Source organism: Neodiprion fabricii, chromosome 4 (assembly GCF_021155785.1).
Source record: "Neodiprion fabricii isolate iyNeoFabr1 chromosome 4, iyNeoFabr1.1, whole genome shotgun sequence".
In the NCBI taxonomy this organism is placed as follows: domain Eukaryota; kingdom Metazoa; phylum Arthropoda; class Insecta; order Hymenoptera; family Diprionidae; genus Neodiprion; species Neodiprion fabricii.
In genome coordinates this window covers 37,279,769-37,302,950 of record NC_060242.1, presented here as the reverse complement: position 1 = coordinate 37,302,950, position 23,182 = coordinate 37,279,769, and the positions used below count along the sequence as shown (strand labels likewise).

General features: G+C 41.1%; 1 protein-coding gene and 1 long non-coding RNA gene across 2 annotated transcripts in view; one reads left to right on the top strand and one right to left on the bottom strand.

The window, feature by feature from the left end:
- LOC124179948 (odorant receptor 46a-like) overlaps nt 1–23,182 on the bottom strand; it is a 54,208-nt gene that overhangs the window by 11,197 nt on the left and 19,829 nt on the right. The gene's annotated exons all lie outside the window — the stretch shown is intronic.
- On the top strand, nt 18,761–22,800 carry LOC124179949. Its single transcript, XR_006870179.1, has 3 exons — nt 18,761–18,912; nt 21,090–21,459; nt 22,629–22,800. It is a non-coding gene; the product is annotated as an uncharacterized LOC124179949 (long non-coding RNA).

Sequence of the window (23,182 nt, the reverse complement as noted above, 5' to 3'; positions counted from 1 at the left end):
ATTCCAAAGTCTCAATGAGCAATACCTCGTTAAAAACTTGATTTGTTTGCTTTTCGCATTATATCTCATATTAGGTATAACGATTTAATCACGTAAAGTGAAAAAGGGGAACAACGGACGAATCAAATTTTCGTCGCCTGGCTACTGAGTGTAAATGCGATCCTGCGGATTATCTGCTTCCATATTCACTCGTCGAAAATGGCGAGCAGCGTTGCGATGTACGAGAAACTGGTAGATGACCCCTGAAACAAAAAAAACGAAAATCCGAAGGTTAAGCTAGGTTGTGAAAAAGTGAAAATTATACTACAGGCTCGTCATGTACGTACAACTCCAAACGTTTTCAGGTTCAAGGCAGGGAGCAGGCCGTCGACTTAGATTATAGTTGGATCATTGGCCCTTTGCATCATAAGCAATACCGAGCTATGCACTCTAGGCGATTTGCCTATCCACTGGCCATGTAAAACGGATTCCGTTACGCCTTGGCTCTACGGGAGAAATTGAATGCTATCAACGATTCTAATGACTTTGTAATGATTCAAATATAACCGCTCATTGTACACGGCACGATCGGATGAGGTTAGACCCAGGGAGTGGGGCACCTGGTCGCAAATTTAAGGAGAAAATTAGGAGGCTTGGTCTACGTCTCTCCAGGAGGAAGGAGGTGCGGAGGTTTTCCTCTCTGAAAAGGACTCGTAATCGATCCAAAATCGACCATTTAAAAATAATAAAGTATATCTAAACTACGAGGACATACCTATTAAATTAAAAATTAAACACTCCAAAACCCAAGCCCAAATTCAAAACGAGACGATATAGAACGAGAAATAATAAAAGTGCAATACACATACAAATATAGTGCCTTGACGAAAGGCGGTTATTGACAATTATTTATAATCTCAAGCATATCCACCAGTTTTAACCATATACACTGTTTTAAACCATATACACCTGGAATGAATGAATTGTGGAATGGATGAATGAATGAATTTTAAACCTAATGACGGCTCATGTGTGGATATATTTATGAATAAATTAAAATTTTCACTCTACTACTCATAGTTTATAAAAGATTCTTAATATCGATTTTGAATAGTTTTTAATCTTCAAATAATCTTATAACTTGCGAAGGTGCAGGTGATAACAACACATCGACCATTTGAGTGAGCTAAGAAAATGGTACGCAAAATTTTTTGATGATTTTTGAAGTACGGCAGAAAAATTGAAACAAGATATTCCATAAGTATCCAAAGTGGTCATGCCCCAATAAAATGACCGAAGGTGAGCTATCCTGTTTATTATCACTATCATTATCACGATCATTTTCGTTGTCGTTATTGTTACCATTATTATCGTCATTGCTACATACGTGCCAAACGTGCTGCCGCAGAGCACAATTGGCAAAGTTGTGCAATTGGCTGATCGTTGGAATTTTTCAGTTCACACGTGTACAAGTATTTCATCCAATATTGCGAATTGGTTTCCTTCGAAGAACTTTGCGATTGGATTCTTCGATCGCAATCCGGGGATCACCAGACTTCACAATTCAGCTGAGCATCAGCGCTAGTTTAGAGTTCGAATGAATATCACCAAGGTTGTTCCGTGTGATTCCTGTATCCTTATAATGATTACCCGATTTGTATACGCGCTACCCAATGCTCAATAACCAAAAACTGGTAATCCAGTACGTTCTTCGATGTGTACCGACTCACACGTATGCGGCATTCGGTTGAAATGTGTCCGAAGAAACTATCAGCAACAGGGTACCGGAAAGTTAGAAGAGAAACTGAACAGAATAATGAAAAATTAGCCAAACAACGGGCTAATTGGCGGATTCGGACCTCCGGTTCGCCTAACAATAGCTCGCAATCAGGTGAAATTTCGCGTCCAATAAAGACGTTATGAATGAACCAAATGACCAGATATTTAATTATTTTATTTCTAATGCTAGTTATGTCACATTCAGGACAAATTGTTGGTAAAGTAGAGGCCCTGGAACCCCTGGACATCCGAAATTCCGAGAGGGGGCACTGCAGCAAGTATATAGCGAATAAGATATTTCAGGCTTCATGTCTTTTTATTATTTTTCGAGTTCAAACGGCATCAAGCAGTTAAGTCGGCAATTAATCCGAGGAAATTGCGGAGTGACGGAATAGCGACGATTTCGATGGAAGATTTTGTTCGGTTGAGGCAAGTAGATAATAACGTTTATCTCAATTCAAGTTGTCAAGTTTAGATTTAAGTCCACTCGCGGTAGCGTCGAAGCTCCGAGTCGGGTGATATTGAGAACGCCGTCTGTTCGATACTCCAGCGGCGCACCGTCGAGAAATTAGTTATAGTTTCGGTTTCGAGCAATTATTGCTGTGGCGCTAAAGTTTCTAGGTTTTGAATTGAGAGTTGCGCGCTTGTGACTCGTAAATATTGAGTTAGATTTTAGTCAAGGAGCTGCAAGCTCAGTAGATCAAGAAAGAGCGTACGTTACGAATAATTTTCTGTTGTTTAATTTTGTATCGCAAAGAGCGAATTCCGAATCACTTCTTTTATATTTTAACTTTCCGTTTCTCTGATTTCAGAGAAAATAGGAAGTTATTGTAATCACCCAGAAAATGAAAAGTTGAGTTCTCACTAGATCTCCACGTTTTGAGGTCCGGAGAATCACCTCCAATCATTTTCAAATGGACGTCTGTGTGTGTGTATGTATATATGGATGTATGTATGTATCGTGACGAGTAGTTCATAGCCCGTCACATTTGTTAACCTATCGCACTTCCCTACGCACAGAATTTCGCTAAAAATACCGAAAGCACGTCTGAGGCCAATACTCCAAAAAGAACGACTTGTCATCTTCAAGTGAAATTCTCTTTATTAAGCTTATTCTATTATAGTTTCTCTTTTTTTAACGCTCTACAAGAACCGACCACGAGACTTCCGCTTCGAGATACCAGGACACTGTCTGACAGGGGTCACGTACCAGCTCAACACCGACCACCACCGACTACGGACTAACGAATACCGCTGAAGCCACTCCCGATGGATGCCTACCCAAGTTGTGCACAGGGTCGCGCGTGATGCACAAACAGTACCTCCAACTATTTAGACTTATCGGCCAGGAGCCGAACCACGAATCAACGCTTCCACCGCTCGGATGCATCGCCGACAGCAGGGCCGTGCGTCAAAAACACAATAAAGCCTCCTGTCGACGATACTCATCAGCCTGGAGCTGAACCGACCATGACATCTACCAACACGTTGTTTATAAAAAAGAAGGACGGTTGTCTCTTAATGAACCGTCTTATCGAAGGGCTGTGGCATGGGTCACGCTCGACTATGCGGACCACGTGGATCTGGTGGATACGGTGTGGGGATCCGGGTTGAGAGCCATCACCACCAGATCGTTCCGGCATGAGGGCTCCGATGGGCGAGTGCCGGGATGCAGCGCCAACGAAATAGCCACAACGGGGAGTACCAGTAAAGCAAGGAGTGAAGTATAATCGGTCGCAAGTCCAAAATATCGATAACGCAATATTCTCGCACACTTCAATATCGCAACACACGAGTGGTACGACTTCCCCTTTCACCAACGATACCGCACAGATGAGTGAAAACATCTCCGACCATCGTCCGACGTCCCGAAACCTCGATACCTGTCGGCGAAGAAGAAGAAAGCAAACAAGGAGGGATTATCGCCGCCTACCTGTAGACCCGACCTACGCGACGTACTGGCCCAATTAGAATAACGCAGATTTGAGGAAGAAGCACGTGACAGCAGCACGAGGAAAATCAGGATCATCGCTCGTCTCGACACTCTACGTTCAGTTTTCAACTAAGCCAGACGTGTCATCGCTATCGCTAGTAAAATTTTCTCGCTATTGTGTCGCATTTTCCAGTACCTGTTCCATCTTCTTTTCACGTAAGTGAGGTTCCTTTTCTATTTTGCGGAGCCACGAAATTACTTACAGTATATCGTATCTCTCTCTCTCTCTCTCTCTCTCTCTCTCTCTCTCTCTTGCAGTTGTGTTGCGCGAGCCACGTGGGCTCGTATCTTATTCTTTTCTATTTCTTATCTTATCCCTTTGTATTTCTCATTGCAAGTAACTTCGCGACTGGTTGACTCTTACTTACGCATTGTTAGTGCTAGATAGACTTATGGCAAAACCGCATTAATTATTACCTCGAATAATAGTATCGCGAGCCTACGCACATTTCTCGTTTATGATGAAAACGTTCTATTATTTGTCAAATCTCTCGCTTAACTTTTCTCTGGCTGTAAACTAATTGTCTCACATATCTTAAGTGTATCTGAATCTCTTCAGTTATTCGCTTGTTATTAATACTTATCGCTTCTTGGTCAATATACCTGATACTCTTTCTGCTTCACCTGTCTCTTATTTTATCTGTTGGATTCAACCCCTCCCCTCTGCCATTATCTTGCCTCTACTGAGCAAGCTGTGCAAAACCGTCGTAGAACCTGATCTTGTCTTCATTAATATCCTTTCTTCTAATTATCTATTTTCTGACGCATATGTGCGTCTGGCGCCCAACGATCATATCTTTCTCTCTCATCATCTCTCAATATCTAATTATTCAGGTTAGTAACTGCGCCGTAGGGTAACCTATCTTTAACCCTCGCACTTTATCTTAAAGTTAAAGTTTAAATAAATAAGTATTGGTTATTGTTATTGTTATTGTGTATGTACGTGCGTGATCAATTTTTTGTCCAACGATATCTCGAGAACGAGTAGTTGGATTTTGATAAACTTGGTCTTAATCGACGCACCTCTTTCAGACTTAGACCTGACTAGACTTTGGCTGTGATTGGTTTAGAAGTTTTCGAACATTTTGAAAAGCCAAATTCTTTTTTTGTGATTTTCATATACATGTCACATCGTCAATTATGGTACAAGAAATTCTTATAACGTCGAATAATGTGGACTGAGAGAAATTTTTAGTTCCGGTTATCGCTCACTCCTTAACTATTTTTATTTTTTACCACAATCGAAAAATATAGTTCTAGGTAGAGAAAGAAAATTAGATTTCTAGCTGTTACCGGAGAGTCCAGTGAACGTTACTATTCTTTCTCATTGCGATCACTGTTACTATATCTTCTTGCAACTGTCGCGAGAATTTGACGCTTGAGCAACGATAAATTGACGTTGAAGCCTAGTTTGGCTAAAAAAGTAGAGTAAACCGGACAAACTGATTTTGAGTTGCAATAACCAAAAAAGGAGCGACGATAGCGCAAAATGGTTAGGCGTACCTCGTTTTTCGTAATTCCGGCAATATTCAAACAGTTTTTTTTTTCAACGATACCTGTTTCACAGAATTTTTCTAGTTACTGTGACAAATGAAATTTTTCTCAGTGCATAATCAAAAAAAGCGATGACCTTTTTGTTGAGATTCGGTCTGTTGCTACTATACATATACCTTCCATTCGTCGTATTCTTGCATGCGACAGTCTTTATTACAAACAAATCGAGTCACTGAAATGATTTAATTAGTACAATGACAACTAAAAAGGCCAATCGGTACAATAGAACGAAGTTGAATCTGAATATAATACAGTATACTGGTTTCGTCGACATTGTATAATAACTTGTAAGATACTTGACGTTCCATTTTTAACTACAAATGCACCAGCAGCAAATTTCTTCCCATATTGAGATTATGAGAACTTTACGACAAGGTTTAAGTGAAACTCGACAACGAAGCGGAACTCATAATTGACGTATCGATCACTTATTTCCCAGCACGGCGTTAATTTTGCAACCCTGATATTATTCTTCGAAGTAACAGGTGGCGAGGGTGCGTAAAGTGAGAAAATTATCATTCGCCGATCTGATTGACCGCTTTTTAAACTTGTCGACTCTGAAGAACGCCTGACAGACAGGCTATGATCAGGGCAATACAGGCGAGGCTCTTGATGCCAAGGACGCGACACGATCTAAGCAAACATCTGGCCCGTTAGAACATGACGATTATCAGCGCCGGCGACTTCTCATAATTTCTAGTGTGGAGCTGCGGCACGCCGGCGGGGGGGAAGAGGAGTCGAATATTATTTTTTGGGTCTTATTTCTTTATTGCGAAGGTAGAACTTCTGACGGGGATTTTCTATATAAATTCATCAATCATTTCATTGCAAATCTAGATCTTTCGCATCGTCTATCGCTTTTTTATACATCGAATCAAGCAGGAAAAGCAAACAGAAAATTGTTATGATCATACTTGTGAAATTCAATGTTAGTCAGGAGAATTTTCGAGTGTGGAATTCCACACTCCAGGCATTTCGAGTGTGGAGATCTCCACACCTTCCACATAAGTGTAAGTCGTCTGCGGTGACGATTATATCTTCAAGTTTCTGGTAATTGGAAAGGCGTAAAAGAAGGAAGATTGACCGATTTTCCTATCCTTATATGTACGCCTAATAACACATCAAATTTGCGGCCCAATGAAAATGTCGACACCCTAACGTTTTTACCAGTGATCGGCCAATTGATGTTCGTACGTAATGTGTAACTAATTTCGGTATATTTCACGCTGTCGAGTTTCTCCAATAATCTGTCGGGTTGCACCGAATGTGAGTCATGCTCGAATACAAATATCGTCCTGGTTTTATAGTTATTATTATTTGAACCGGACATATGGCAGAAAATCACGAAGGACGCTAATTCCGACTTGGAATTCACGGATGCAAATATCTTTTGAAGTCATCTTCTTGAAAACTGGCTTGGATCGTTGCTAGATGGGTTTATACGTCTATAACATTGAAGAGAAACATGCTTAGAATTTAGAATCACGTTGGTTAACCCTTCATTACATACGAAACTATGTTTGTTTGTAATATTTTTTCAGTATATTGAAAGATTTTGTTCAAAACCAACTTTGAATAATAATTATATATTTTTTCGTGTACCGCAAGGTATTTTTATTTTTTGTATTCTAGATTAAGCGCAAACTGTCAAATTATTTGAGTAAATGTAAGATTTTTATTTCATCTTCTTCGTAACTCGTGGCATAAGGGGTTAAGAGCTATTTATAGAGAACATGTCATGAGATACCGTCATTCCGGGAACGTTTGACGAAAAAATTCTTTCTTGTTTGTTAATACGCAGAATGATTTATATATAAACATGTAATTGTATTTGTTTCAGAACCTTTGGTGAGAAAATCTATTGTTTTCGATCACTGATTCGTCTTTGGTAGCTTCTCATATATTATGATCATATGTTCACGAAATGATATCAATGCTCGCGAATTGGTGAAACATGAGAATTATCCATTTTTGACGGTACATTCAAAATATACGGACGTTTTTTACCACACCTAGCACTATTTATGATTGTTACGGTTATTCATTCTTCCTAAGGTTGATGCGTACCAACTACTGTAATCACGTGAGACCAAGTTACATTCGATATTTCACGTTCCTGTTATGTTTTATTGAAAAGTATCGTTACAATACACCGGCTATTCCCCAAATGTTCACCAAGCAATTCAAAGACGAATGAAAAATTTGAACCGTCTGCTTTTCCTGTTATACCTCAGACTAGGTAGGTATGATCATCTCGTCATGTGAAATGAAATCGGAGAATCACAGTCGAATGAAATTTTTCCGAATGATTCTGAAAAATTGGAGTCGCCTTTCTCATCATTTTATTGTACATTACGCAAACTGTAGAATTATGTATCTTATGTTCTCGACTCTTCCGAAACATTACATAAGTAGTGTATATATGAGAGTTCTAACTCAAAGATGGCGGCGCTCCCCCCTAGCCCCCCCTAGCCCCCCCCCCCCCCCTCCGGACTCACGGCGCACCCTCTTTCACGCGCACCCTCTTTCACGCGCACCCCCCCCCCCCCCGGTCATTTTCGGCAGCTATTTCCATAGGATTCGACACACACACACACTACATAATTCCTGTCGAGACTTGTTTGGCGCCGGAAAGCCGCACATAAATCAGATAGGGTAAGAACCCGCTAGATCTATTGAAAAAATTCTAGGAAATGACCCCTGAAGGAAGGTTTAAAATGGCGTTTTGAATGCTTTTAACAATTTTTTTATTTAACATCAATTACATTTAGTTTTCTTATTGTATTCTCAATTATCTTATTCTAAATTTCAACGAGTCAAATTATACATATTATTTTCAATATCCATATTAATCAAACATATTGTTATTCCAAAATTGACTTATACCAATGTTTAAACTGTACCACTGATCGGATTATATTCAACAATGCGATCATGCAAGATCATGCAGTAGGCAGAAGTGTGTGGTGGGAACGTAGTGCTAGAGTCAAATTCCAATCGAATGTCCACAGGTCCAGTTTTCAATGTTTCGTTCTGCTTGGAGCAATCGATGACGATAAGGGGAGCTTGGTTTATAAATTCACGCCTCGATAGCAAAGGCTCAGCTTCTTTGTTATAGTAGCTCATTTGAAACCGAACATACATATCATAGATTATATTACGAGTCTCGTTTTCGAGATTACATCGTAGTACCGTCTACTTCACGTTAGTGTCACGAATATTCAGAGCTTATAAAAAAAAGGGAGCGCCTGGCCCCCTGGCGCTGCGGTTGTTCCTTCTCCAAGTCATAACGTTTTTCGTGCGTAAAAGTGTAGCACGTTTAGAGCATTGTTCCAGTTTATTAATCAAGAAAAATCATGGGAAAATCACACAAGAGGAAGAAGAATAAGGAGAATAAGAGCGAGAAGTTCTTTAAAAAGTTGAAGAAGATAGTTGATGCGATGCCTGATAGCTCTTCAGATACGACCTCGAGTAGCCCGAGACGCGAGGTTATGCAAACAATTGCTGGCAATCAGGAGGCATCGACAAGTCGTCAAGGTATTTTCTTCTGTTTTTCTTTCGTTATTTCCGTAGACCGGGCGGCTTTGCCGTACGGAGACAAGTTGACAGAAATTGTCTCGGGTCGAACAAAACATAAAAAGGTTTGAGCGGGTGTCGCTCGCGGAAATAGCGGGCCATAGACTCGGCGGTTTTATCCGTACGAAGGCAGACTCTCAGAGTTCTGCCTTGAGTCGATTGTGAATGTAATTCGCAAAAATGAATGATTATTGCATATTCCGCATTTATCATGGCCACATGACTCGGCGGCCCAGGCCGTACGAAGGAAATCTCTCAGAGTATTTTCTTAGAGTCGAACAGTACGATTCCCCTGTATGGAGGAATCGGCAGATGGCCCAAGGTTACGGTCGCGTAACTCGACGGCATTAGCCGAACAAAGATAGAGTAATTTTGTCAATCACGAGGCTGTTGCGAAATGAGACTCGTTTGCGTAACAAATACGAGAGGCTGTCTTTATCGCAGGTTAATCCATTGCAGGCTTGTCACCAACGAACGACAACAATGGGGGAAATATTCTCCCCGTCGTATCGGTTGATCCGTCGCGAGATACCGAAGGACAAACTCCAGCGGATGCTGAGAGTCAGGCTACAGAGGACGCAGCACAGGCTTTCGACGAAGAGACCCTGCGTATCCTGGGTGCCCTTGAAAAATCTGGTGCGCCAGAATTACAACTAAACTCAACTTTAGCACAAAATTGGGAAAAATGGATAGCCGAAGGACTCAAGAAAGACGACCTAGAGGAGTTGTTGTCAAAGTATGCGCGAACAGGCAATTTTCGCTTGGAAGCGCCAGTGTTAAACGCAGAAGTAGCGTCATCGCTCTTCGAGTCGGCCACGAAACGAGACAAATACTTGAGAAATGCGCAAAATATTCGCGGTTCAGTTATGGCCGCATTGGGTGCTGGAATTTCGTTGCTGTTGACCCCCAAGGAAGACGGCATTAACGAGTATCAATTGTTGGAGTATCTTGCCGACGCGGGTCGACTGCTGGCACACGCTTCTCGTCTGGACTCGATTACACGAAGATCGTGCATTACGCCGTCTCTCGACAAGAAGATCAAGGGACTTCTGGACGAAACTAAGCCCGACGCTTTTTTATTCGGCGAGGATTTGCCCGGAAAAATAAAAACGGCAAAGTCGATCGAAAAGGTGGGCTTGGAGTTGAAGGCTCAACCATCGGTGCCCAAGGCGCCTCTTCGTTACTCGAATTCGGGAAACTGGAAAGGCCCGTCGTCCAACTCGTATCGAGGGGGATCTCGGGCGGGCGCGAACCAGAGAGGATCGAGGAAGACTGTCAAATTTGTCCCGAAGTCGAATCAGTCGTATCAACAGCGAGATCAACAACGAGCTTGGAGCCAGAGTCGCAAGCAGAGCTCGTACCAACGCTCGCGGGACAGGCCTTAGAGGTAAATAAAGCAGCGGGGCGGCTGCAAAAGTTTCTCCCTCAATGGGAAAAGATCACGCGGGATCGATTCATTTTAAACTGTGTAAGAGGGTACAAAATTGAATTTGACCAGTCAGTACACCAATCTCTTCCGCCTCCTCAGCAAAAATTCAATTCTAGGATTGATCTTGAACATATGAAACTGGCGATCGCCAAATTGTTAGATCTGGGCGCAGTCAGACCCTGCTTGCCATGCACGGGACAATTTATTTCGTCGTATTTCTTAGTACCAAAATCAAACGGAAAAATGAGATTCGTGTTAAACTTGAAAAAGCTCAATAACTTTATAGTCACGCAGCATTTCAAGTTAGAGGACATTAGAACTGCGACGAAACTAATCTCGCGAGGTGATTTTATGTGTAACATAGATTTACAAGATGCGTATTTTTTGGTATCTATGCACGTGGAAAGCCGGAAATATTTGAGATTCATTTTCGGGGATATAATGTACGAATTTGTATGCCTCCCGTTCGGTCTATGCACAGCGCCGTATATTTTTACAAAAATTCTAAAACCGGTAGTGAATTATTTACGAGGGAAAGGATTCATCTCGACAATTTACTTAGACGATATCCTCTGCATCGGCTCGAATCTTAACGCATGTCGCACAAACGTAGAAGTCACTATTAAAGAACTGCAGTCACTAGGGTTTATAGTGAATTATCAAAAAAGTAGCTTGATTCCCAAGAAAGATTGCACTTTTTTAGGATTCGTTATTAACTCTCGAAAAATGAGATTGGAGCTACCGGAAGTCAAGAGAAAGAAAATGGTAGCCGTGATCGACGACTTTAGCCATCGCAAGTTTTGTACAATTCGGGAATTCGCTCACCTCATCGGGAAGTTAGTCGACTGTTGTCGTGCAATTGAGTATGGATGGTTATACACCAAGAGATTCGAACGAGAAAAGTTCTTCGCCCTGTTAGTCAGCGGGGGGGATTACGATGCACAGCTCGAATTATCCGCAGATTTGCAGATCGAATTCGATTGGTGGAAACAAAATATTACAACGTCATTTGGTCCGATAAGAAGTTGTCGATTTATTAAGGAGATTTACTCGGACGCGTCAAAAACGGGCTGGGGCGCGTATTGTTGTAATGAAGGCACACACGGTTTTTGGAGTGACACCGAAAGGGGGCTGCACATTAACCAATTCGAACTAATTGCCGTCTTTATGGCCCTTAAATGTTTTGCAAGCGAATTGTACGATTGAGAAATTTTACTAAGAATCGATAATACGACAGCTATTGCATATGTGAATCGAATGGGAGGAGTTCAATATGCCGCACTTCACGGGATAGCAAAAGAGATTTGGCAATGGTGCGAGTGTAGGAAAATTTGGATTTTCGCATCTTACATAGCGTCCAAGGAAAACGTCGAGGCCGATAGGGAGTCGAGGATAAAGAATATAGACACGGAATGGGAACTGTCGAGTTGGGCATACGAGAAAGTAATTTCGGAATTTGGCAAACCAAAATTGGACCTGTTTGCATCCAGGATTAACGCGAAATGTCAAGCTTATTGTTCGTGGCACAGAGATCCTGATGCCTTAGTTATTGACGCGTTCACGATCAACTGGAAATCGGAGTATTTTTATGCATTTCCACCGTTCGCGTTGGTACTCAGGTTCCTTCGAAAAGTTATCGCAGATCGCGCCTGCGGAATTGCGATAGTGCCGAATTGGCCTTCGCAACCATGGTTCCCTATATTTATGGACCTTCTCGTAGAGAAACCGATGATCTTCGCTCCAGCTAAATGGCTTTTATTGTCTCCTTGTAGGTCTCTCCAGCACCCATTACAGAAATCACTGACTTTGATTGCCGGGAAATTGTCGGCGAATCTTACCGCCGCAAGAAATTCTCGGACTCAGTGATCGAGACGTTGTTGGCTTCTCTCGCCGAGAGTACATGGAAGCAGTACTCAGGACCTATTAAACTATGGGCGAATTTCTGTCGAGAGACGAAAACAGACATTTACAAAGCGAGCGCGAACCGCATTCTCGAATTTCTGCAAATGAGATACGGTTCAGGAGCCTCCTATGGCACATTAAACGCGACGCGATCGGCGATCTCGTTAATATCGACGAACGACATGACTAACGATCGGATTATCAGTAGATTTTTTAAAGGGATTTTTCGGCTTAGACCAACGAAACCTCGATACGACGAAACATGGGACGTCGGCATCGTACTTACGTACATTGCGAACTTATATCCTCTCGAATCACTAAACAATCAACAATTGTCAGAGAGATTAGTTACGCTGTTAGCTTTAGGTACGGCTCATCGAGTGCAAACTTTCTCGCTCATGAGACTTGACAATATTTCTCACTCGGCACAGGGCTTCGAGATAAGGATCTCGGACATCATTAAAACGTCGAGACCAGGGGCTTTCCAGCCACTTTTGTTATTGCCGTACTTTCGCGAACAGCCTAGACTGTGCATAGCGAGCACGATGAAGAGATATTTGGAAATAACAAAACCACTCAGAGGCGATTGCAGTAACGTACCGATCACTTCGAGAAAACCCTTCAAATCGGCGAGTACCCAGACAATAAGTCGTTGGATCCGGTCAGTGTTGGCAAAGAGCGGCATAGGTCCTGAGTTCACGGCGCACAGTACAAGGCACGCGTCTACGTCGGCTGCCTTGGCAAAGGGGTTGGATATTAGCGCGATAAGAAATACCGCGGGCTGGTCAAAGGACTCGCAGGTACTTGCAGAGTATTATAATCGGCCGATTAAATCGGGCAGAAAAGACTTTGCAGCAACCGTGTTCTCATAATATTTATAAGTTATTGCATAAGATATTATTAATTACATTTTGTTACAATCGAAGTAAGCGAATAAAAAACCGCTGATTCTTGCTCTCGAGAGACCACTGGTCTCGATAAAAGTTACGTTTTTGTTGCCTGAGGCTGTTTAGAAAATAATAAAATAATTTTTTCTCTGAACATCTACGATGTAATCTCGAAAACGAGACTCGTAATATAATTAAACGATCAAACGAACTTACCTGTTGTGAAGTTCGATCGTAATTATATGTAGAGTCTTGTTTGAGATGATTACATCCCACCCATTGAACGTTTTATTTTCGTTCGTTTCTATCATTCCCTCCCCCTTTATTTATTGAAATGTGTTTGTTTTATTATTTTCAATCCTTATGGAGTACTTTAAACAATATGACTTGGAGAAGGAACAACCGCAGCGCCAGGGGGCCAGGCGCTCTCTTTTTTTTATAAGCTCTGAATATTCGTGACACACTAACGTGAAGTAGACGGTACTACGATGTAATCATCTCAAACGAGACTCTACATATAATTACGATCGAACTTCACAACAGGTAAGTTCGTTTGATCGTTTAAATAAACCACGCTAAATTCATAATTATTGATTATATATTTTTCACAAGTAAAAATTCATAACATTTACATTTTGTATGAGGAGAATGGGTAAAAGTTATAAAGATATATATTTGTAATGTATCCTATTTCTAGATTATAATTTTATCGAATAGTAAATTTTTTTAATTCCATGTATAAGCTATGATATAATTGAGATTAATTCTATCGAATATTCTACATATAAACGCCAATATAATTGTATATATCGTAATAAATTCTATTGTTATTTTGGTAAATATTGTCCATATTATCTATACACGCGATTGCAAGCTAAACAGTCTTTAATTAGAGGATTCGGTCCATCCACGATATCGCCGTCGGGTCCTGGTGTGTAATGTATGCTACATCTGCGGAACCTTGCGCCGGCGTGGTCCATTTTCATATTCTCTGGTAGTTTATCCCACGCATCATTGATGGAGTTTGATGCGAACGCGCAGATAAATTCTTTTGGTAAAAAAGCTATATCCTCGGACATCATTCCCCTTAAACCGTCCAATTCTTTGTACAGACGGAAGGATTTCTCGAGGGAGCTGGTACACTCCTTCGAATACCAACTCCTTAGTCGCTGCACATTTTCAAAGGCGCAATTGTATGCCGGGATGTATTCAGAGTTGTCATCATACCAAATTGAGCCTGGCGCTGCTGCTTGCTGGAGGTTATTCGCTGGAGAGTATCTATGGTTCGCGTCGTGCTACGATGCCGCTTCCATATACCTCAATTTTTCCATTTCAGGGGGTATGATATGCAAATTTTCCATATTAATAACCCTCGTTGTACCATCGACGATCTCCGTCAGCCATGCTTTCTTCTCCGCCCCTTTGACGTATACGTAACACGCATTTTCAACCATTTTTCTCACAATCTTCGTCACATCCTCGTGAGATTTGTTGCCCGCGTTCCATGATATTCCGTAGTGATTGTGCGTCAACCATACATTGGTAGCTCTACATTCAAGTGGTAAGCTTGCCAAATCATAGGGCGGCTTGAAAATGATGTAATCCAGACCCGACCCGTTTACATTCACGACTGCCACTTCCTTGGGTACAAACTTCATGTTATGACCGATAAAACATTGCACGTCTAGGATCATCGCCATGTTGAGGAGTGGGAATGTTGCGCTCGATTATATACTGACGGATTGTATGTGGAAGACTGACTATTCCATCTCCAGCACACCCGCTTTTACCCCCTCGTGGATGAATTTTGTGGAAGTAGAGGGGGATCGCATAGTTCATTTAAGGCGCATAACTGCATGAAAATTCGAACTTGTTGAATTCTCCACCAAGGTATTTCATTTGCAGACGATTTTCCCCGGCCATGCTACACATTTCAGTCAGCTGACTGGAATCTTCTTGTAGAACTCTTGCGATTCTCGGTGGTAAGAAGACATTGTATTCTCCATCGATTGTCGTCAGAACACGTACCCCGAATTTTGTTTTGACCAGTCGTAATCCGATGACGTCATACACTCCTCCAATTTCGAGTTCCGACATCTTCTTGGTTGGCAGATTCTCCAGGCGGCTGACGTGGTTAACTTTTGCTAGATCCATCGCGTTTCGAGGTTATTTCACGAGCGAGAACAGTTCACAATGAGAATACGATGAGAACAGAGTGACGATCACGATAGACGTACGCTTTATATACCACCCACCACCACTACAATTTTTCCATTGGACAAGTCTCGACACGCATATTGTGCGAGGAATTTTTATGGGGACCACTGCCCCAGATTGGTTTAAGTGCATTGTCGGCACCATCTCAAAGAGCAATTTCCTGGAATTTTTTCAATAGATCTAGCGGGTTTTTACCCTATCCGATTTGTGTGCGGCTTTCCGGCGCCAAACAAGTCTCGACAGGAATTATTTTGTGTGTGTGTGTGTGCGCGACTGTGTGTGTGTGTGTGTGTGTGCGCGTGTGTCAAATCTATGGAAATAGCCGCCGAAAATGACCGGGGGGGGGGGGGGGGGGGGTGCGCGTGAAAGAGGGTGCGCCGTGAGTCCGGAGGGGGGGGGGGGCTAGGGGGGAGCGCCGCCATCTTTGAGTTAGAACTCTCATATATACACTACTTATGTAATGTTTCGGAAGAGTCGAGAATATAAGATACATAATTCTACAGTTTGCGTAATGTACTATAAAATGATGAGAAAGGCGACTCCAATTTTTCAGAATCATTCGGATATCTTAAAGGTTCACAACCTCGTCTACATTCTAATCGATGAAAATCACCAAAGCGCTACAGAAACTTGGAAGACGAACAATCGAATTCATCAGAAAGCGAATTGCAATTAAGTAAAACAGAAGATACAGTTATTGAGAATTGATCAAAACCTGTTCTATTATGTAAATTCGTTTTTGAAGAAAAAAACCATTAGAACGTGATCTCAGATTACAAGCTTACTCCGAATACACTAAGGCAGTTGAGCACGAGTACAGCGTTTCATTGGACTACTTGTAACCAGCGTGACTTATCGTTAGTTGGGGCCGTGGCAACGTCTCAACAAAATGAAAACGATATTACTCGATGTCGCGTTCAATATTCGCGGAGTCAAATCGCCGCCAAGACACTGTAGGCGAAGCTTTCTACAAGTTATCACGTCGCTGCTCTTCGGGCACCGATAACATTTTGATCTAGGTCTTAATGGAAAGTTTCGAATCTTTGTCGATTAGGAAGATCTTCCGATACGCGATATTGAACGGCGTCGAAGAATTAGGGAGAAGTCGATGGCTGCTATTCCCTTCGAGCTCCTGCGGCGTCCATTTGTCGTGAGACCTCTTCGAGTATCTCGACGGATTCGATTTGGTGGGACATCGTTTCGTATCGTTACATTATTCTCAGTCACTCTTCTTCTGCACATTGTGATTGAATGTGCAATTTGACAGCAAAGCTCTCATGTTATTCTGTAAAGTTGTATCCCCGTGAATAATGTGTCCACGTACGACGTTACGTCCGACGAATCTTTTTGAGTCGCTGCATTCATGTGCAAAATGAAAGCAACAAATCAATCTGATAAATTATCAAGTCCGTAAGTACCCCGTAACATATAATTGAATGTACATTCATCAGCGAACAATTTATCAATAAACTTCAACTTCGCAGCTCCCGTGTTCCCACACAAGTGCGAATTCCAGTCAGCTCTGCAATTGTGCCGAGTAATTCCAAGTATCCCAATCAACCATTGATGACAACGACTGTATGTGACAGAGACTGAAAGGGTACGACCATAACCGTATTCAACGTAGCAGAATGAGCCAATGGTTTTCCAGATGTGTGGTTCCGTTGATTCTCGAGAAGTATAAGAACTCGATGGGTGGTAAGTCGAAGTTGAAGAGAGAATAAATTTCCTTTGTTTCCAAACATCCATGCCGTTGTAAAACTTGTAGGGATCTCCTCGCGGTCAAAGATAGTGCGTCAGCTCGTACGCATTCATGTTTTTATTGTACTTGGTGCGATCGACGACCGCTGATCTTGACCCAAAAAGGATATAACATATCGAGCGACAACGGCCACCCTAACACGTTCGTACTGTCATATGAAAATAACATAGAGTACAAAGAATGTCGTACGGGACGGTGGAAACGTTGGACCTTGCGAAGAAAATTGAGATACGTATCGTGAGGAAAGACACGTGTCGAGACATGAGTTGACAGGGTCCGCATAAATACGGAATAATTTTAATACCGTAAGTGCTGGGACGTAAGGCAATGCTGTCGATGGAGACAGCGTCTCTCGATATCAAATCAATACTGAATCTCCGAACGTTGAAAATGATGATATAAATTTGACTTTCCCAGAAGTAAATCTGGTACATGATTCGAGGATGCTATCAAATAATGATGATTTGTGTAAATAAGTTCATCTCCCTGCCTTTTGTCTTGTCAATAATGAATTTTGAGAAGAAAATTTTCATGAAAAATTAAAATACATTCAACTAGATAAAATATTTCGATTTGTCATACGGTTGTTAGACGCTGATGTGGAACATCGGTTGAAAATTCGAAATAGGTACGCCAAAATTACGCACCGCGGGGAGGTAAAGTCGATCTCATATTTCATGTGCCTTTTTTCCTCTCTTTTTCACCATTTTTTTTCCGTATTCAGGCCAACACCGAGTCTCCTGTCATATGAAGGCCGAACTCATTTCAACCTTTGGGCTTCGACTGGGACTTCCGTGTTTTCCGTACGGAATACGGTAAGCGCACCAGTTACTGAGCCTGTCCCAATTATTGACCTTTTTTGGTTGTATCTGTTTAATCCTTGGATCTAAAGTTACCAAAAAATGAATTTCTACTGTGTAACTCTCTAGCAATTGGTTTTAGTCATCGAGAAGTTCGCAATTTCTACCCTCGATTCATAATTTTGGAGAATAAAGGGTTCGGTAGTTGGGTCTAAACCTGTCGATAACTGGTACACTTACCATAGTGTGTTGTGGTTATCTCCTTAAGGAAGTCAAAACGGTAATTTTTTGCTCTTCAAATTCTCATTATCTCGGTGATCGATAATCAATTGTCGAAAACAGACGCCACGGATATCGTACTGTCAGTTCCTGATATTGCGAAAACTTGACTCCTTCAAAGTCATTCGAAAATCGCGAAATAGTCGATTTTTTCTTCGTCTTCCGGTATGACGACGTTACTAACTTCAACTTCTATTATATCCTCTTGTCACATTTGATGTTTCAAAGTACAAAAATTCGTCCGTAATGCGGCAGAATTAACACAGACAATTATTTTTCCCGCATTATTAAGTGTTGTAATCGATCTGTCGTCGAGACGAGTCACACTCGCATGTGTATATTGGCCAATCATTTATCGCCGTTGTGGTTAAAAACAAGGCGTGACTTAACGGTTACGTTGCGTACAACGTATCCTTGGCTTCAAGTCTGCGAACCAGAAGGCCCCCTCCGCATACTTGTTTCAGCCAATAGTTAGCCAGGAATCGCTGAGTTCTACCTCGTTGGAATCAAACGGCTTTTAGCTGCGTGCCGTTCTGTCGACGGACTGCGAAAAACACGAAGCAGATATTTCTTACAATCAGCGTAGATCGAAACGGCAAGTAAGATTCATTGTCTTCTCATTGTCGGAGAAGGAAAGAACGCAGTAGCAGACCTTGAGTTTCATTTCTCTCAAATATTTACTGTGAAATGAAATTACTGTACGAGCGATGGATCTTGGAGTATTCTGACTGAATTTCGTAATCCCTGAATATCGAGTAAGTAGCTGGTGAATAGTTGAACAAAAAATATTCACGTTGATCTTCATAAAAAATGTCTAATGGGCGCCAATCGTGGTACATGGAATCATTGTAAAGTTCAATAATGTGTTCATGAATATTACTCATGAAATCTCCATCATTTTATTTTCCGAATGTCGCAACGAAGTTGCATCCGTTCGTTGAAAAACAAAACCAGTTGTTCGACGTATATGATTCTTTAACTCACGCATCGTTAGTTTCGCATTCTATGAAATCCTTCTCACCGCATAATTTACAAATTGACAAAGTTTTCTAAAATCCGTGAATCTGGATTCTCCTCTCTGCTAAAACATTCAATGCATTACCATTCTTCAGTCGCACGGCATTTGGGATATTCTCGTGGAATACATCACAGACGCTCAACTTGACCACAATTATGACAGTCCAGTTTCCAATTCTCCTCATAGCACTTCGAGTCAACACTCGTTCGTGTGCACTTGTCGTTGTTAGTGAAACTAGTTTTAACTACTATTCTGCGGGTGTGCCGTCGAAGTTCCGAATTGTGAAATCTCCGACAGGTTGAAGTTCCGGAAATCTTACAAGCGAATTGTCACTGCCACAATTATTTAGTGTACGAATTCAATTTTTTTTGGCCTCAGTACGTATTTTTGAACACGCTCGTGGTTGACTGTTTCATCGCCGTCGGAAAATAACTCCACATCATGATGAAAAATCTTCTCCTCGGTTTTTTCTACGGTACATTTAAAAAGGATACCTTAACCTAAGATTCAGTTTCTGAGAAAGTTTTGGTCGAAATTTGTTCGCCCAAGGATTCAATTTTTAACTGAGAAAGACATGTTTTATAAACAAAGCTGTGAATTAATAACTAGGGGGTTTCAGAGAAAATTTCTCGAGGGTAAAAGGTTGCACGGGTTCATATTGGACAAGTTTTTAACGTGTAAAATTGGCTAAATATAAAATACTTCGTATTTAAAAACGGGGCATGATTATTACTGTACGTAATCGAGGCATGTCATATCTGATTATCGTTAAAAAATGAATCTATCCATGATTGTGGGCTGGTCGGCGTAAATGTAATTATTTATTTACAACAAAAATCTCATACAGATGAGGTGAGAGACGCGATTGACTATTTTCTTTTTTAATGCGTAAATTATCAAGTGCAAAAGCTTCAAGTTGTTTCTTTTCAATATTCTATTTTGAATCTAATAGTTTTCGAAACACAACAATTTAACTGACAAATTTGTAATTGAAAAAGGTATGAGTTTTCATTAATGGATTATCTATTCTCTGGTTTCAATCAAATCAACAGAATTACGAATGAGCGTTACGTTCGGAAATAATGTTCCTTTTCGAGTATTCTTTGTAATCAATCATAACGTAGAAGTTAAAGCACTACTTCTCGCGCTGCACATTCGTTGATAAAAGTATCCAAATGGAAAGTTTACAATGCAAGCTTTCCAGTTCGCTCACTATATTCGTCAATATGCCGACATGTGATGATTAATTATCAGTAAAAAATTGGACGTCGTAAATATGCATTTTTGAACCTGACGCACAAACCGCAATGTATTTCAACAAGGCGCGATTCTGTTATACCTAGCAATACTCTAGGAATTTATTTCCCATTATTTGTTCAATTTCACCCTATAATTTCTATCCGATTGTATGGAATCTTTGATTAATTTTCTTCGTGTTCTTCGCTGATTCGTTTGATCGTCAAATGTAATAATCATACTATTCTGTTTCTTTCACCCGGCGACGTCACAGCTTCAACTCCATTCTCGCATTTCGTTTCGTATACTACGTTAACAGAGATAACAGAATCACAAAAAAACTCGCAAAGTTACTCAAACGTCGGCATAACGGTTGTGAGGTTTTCGTAAAATTTTGTCACTTCTCGTGCTGTATGAGTCCACACGTACCGAAATCGGCTGACGATGACCCGTATCCTCGCAATATTTTCACGAAGGTAATTTTAACAAGAGTTCTCAACGTACGTCGATGCCACTTCATCTCGACGATGATTTACGATAGACAGCTCGCATTTTCATACGATATCACCGATTAAGTATTCCCTGAGTTCTGACTTGTACCGACGCTTGGCGCCCATTACTTACGACATGCACCAGTATCCATTAGCTCACGTCAAGTCTATTTGACAATTGGAACAGACTAATCCATCGGTGGCTCCTCACCAACCAAAGAAGAATTTGAAATCCACAGAAAGTTCGACAGAAAGAAGAACTTACGAAGATGTACTTGTCGCTAGAGACGACGATTCGCTTCGTAAAAATATCGTCGAAATTCATATTCGGTTGGCCGTTGCCTCTTGGCACTAAGCGTATCATCATCCTGAAACGTCAGATTTTCAGGTTCTTAGCGATGGCTCATATAATAAGTATACTTTTAGCACTGATATTCAATATTTACCGCAACAGAGAAGACCGCCTCAACTTGTTCTTGTGCATGACAGAGACGACGGCAATCTTTGCTGTGATGGCATTTATCTTCATCTGTCATATCGACGAAGACCGCCTTCGAGTTGAGTATAAACGGCTCTTCATTGCCCTATTAATCTGTGGTCAAAGAAAATAAGTTAGAGGCCGATGTTTAATTTTCTGACAGTGAACGTGCATGATAAATTTCACGCGGAGGGAAATTCCGTCTCACAGTTATGGTCGATGAAAATTATAACAACTTTTAAAACTTTCGCTGTACGTAGTACAAACTGACTGGATATTTTTACCGCAGCAATTTATGTGACTGATGTGACTTTACGGTATTTTGTCCATTCTGCCTTAGTGGGTCTCGGGATTTCGAGCTTTCGAATCTTTGTTCGATAGTCACTGATAAATTCGGATTCGCCAACTTTCGAAAAAGGCCCGATTCTGACATTTTTAAAGTCGACTTTTTGTTGGTTCAGTATTTTTGCAACTCAATATTTTTCCCTTCATGATATTGCCCATTCTCAAATCGTAATAAAAGAAAAACAAATCTGTCGGTATAACTTTAATCGTAGGTGCATTTTTCCGTTCGCAACTTTTATTTTTCTGCAAGTCATCTTTTCGCATTTATGGTCTTCATAGGTTTTTAACTGTCGTTAGTTTAACTTTCGGGGTTTCGTCCCGTCGACTCTTTGGACTTTCGCATTTCTGTACACCACCCATCACCAAGTACTTGGAAACATTTGGGTCTTTGCAAAGATAGTCGCCAGATATTCGGTGAATTTCCATCCTGCCTGTCTTTTTTATGCCCAAGCAGTTTCCGAATTTCTCAACTTACGATACGCAGAAGTGACGTATAGACACGTCAAAGTTGCAAAAACTGATTGTCGGTTCTGTAATTCGTGTTCTGAAAATAGCCGTTGTGTCGAATGAAAACTGTGCGAGTTTGGTACAAATGCACGATGTTTCAGATGATTCGATGGAATTTTCCAATTTACTTGTCGCAATATCAGTGAAGTGTCTCGCATCACGAATACGTAGAACTACTCATAATTTAATTATTTACAGAATCGCGCAGTGAGTGATTGTACGCATAAATTACCTATTATAATGCCATGTCAAATTATTCACAAAAATACAGGGCTTATAGAAAATGACTGGTTAAAAACTGTAGGCATCATTCCCAAACTTGCCGTCAAAAGTCGCATTTTACATTCTTTGTCACGGTAACAAAACAGTGTTTTCATTTCAAAAACCTTTTACCAGGCATTGATAACCGAAATGACGACGTTCGTGAGTAATGCTACGGATCAAGAATTAGCTGTGATTCGGTTCTACGTGAGAAAGTGTTCATTACTCCATACAATGGTTATGGGAGTGATCTTTCCCGGTGGGATTGTGTACCTTTTGGGACCCATTGTACTACCTCAGCCCTTACCGATCAAGACTGCATACCCGTTTTCATTGGAGCCATTTTGGATTTGGGCTCTTCTGTACAGCACTCATGTTTTCACTTGTATCCAAGTTGCATCCGCAGTGTGCATGAGCCTGATCTTCGCTGATTTAATCTGGTTCGCCGCTGCCAGATTTGATATCCTGAACACGGAAATCGAAAGGGCTAGCAACCTGAATGAAGTCAACAGATGTGTTCGACATCACCAAGAATCGCTAAAGTATGATTAATTCCTGTCCGTGTCAATTTCAATTTTTTTATGCACCTTTCACAAGAATTAACGGGGCATTCCATACCATTCCAACCTGGGCCTGACCCTTGAGCTCTCGAATTGGTCCTGTGATTATTCATGTGATTATTCTCACGT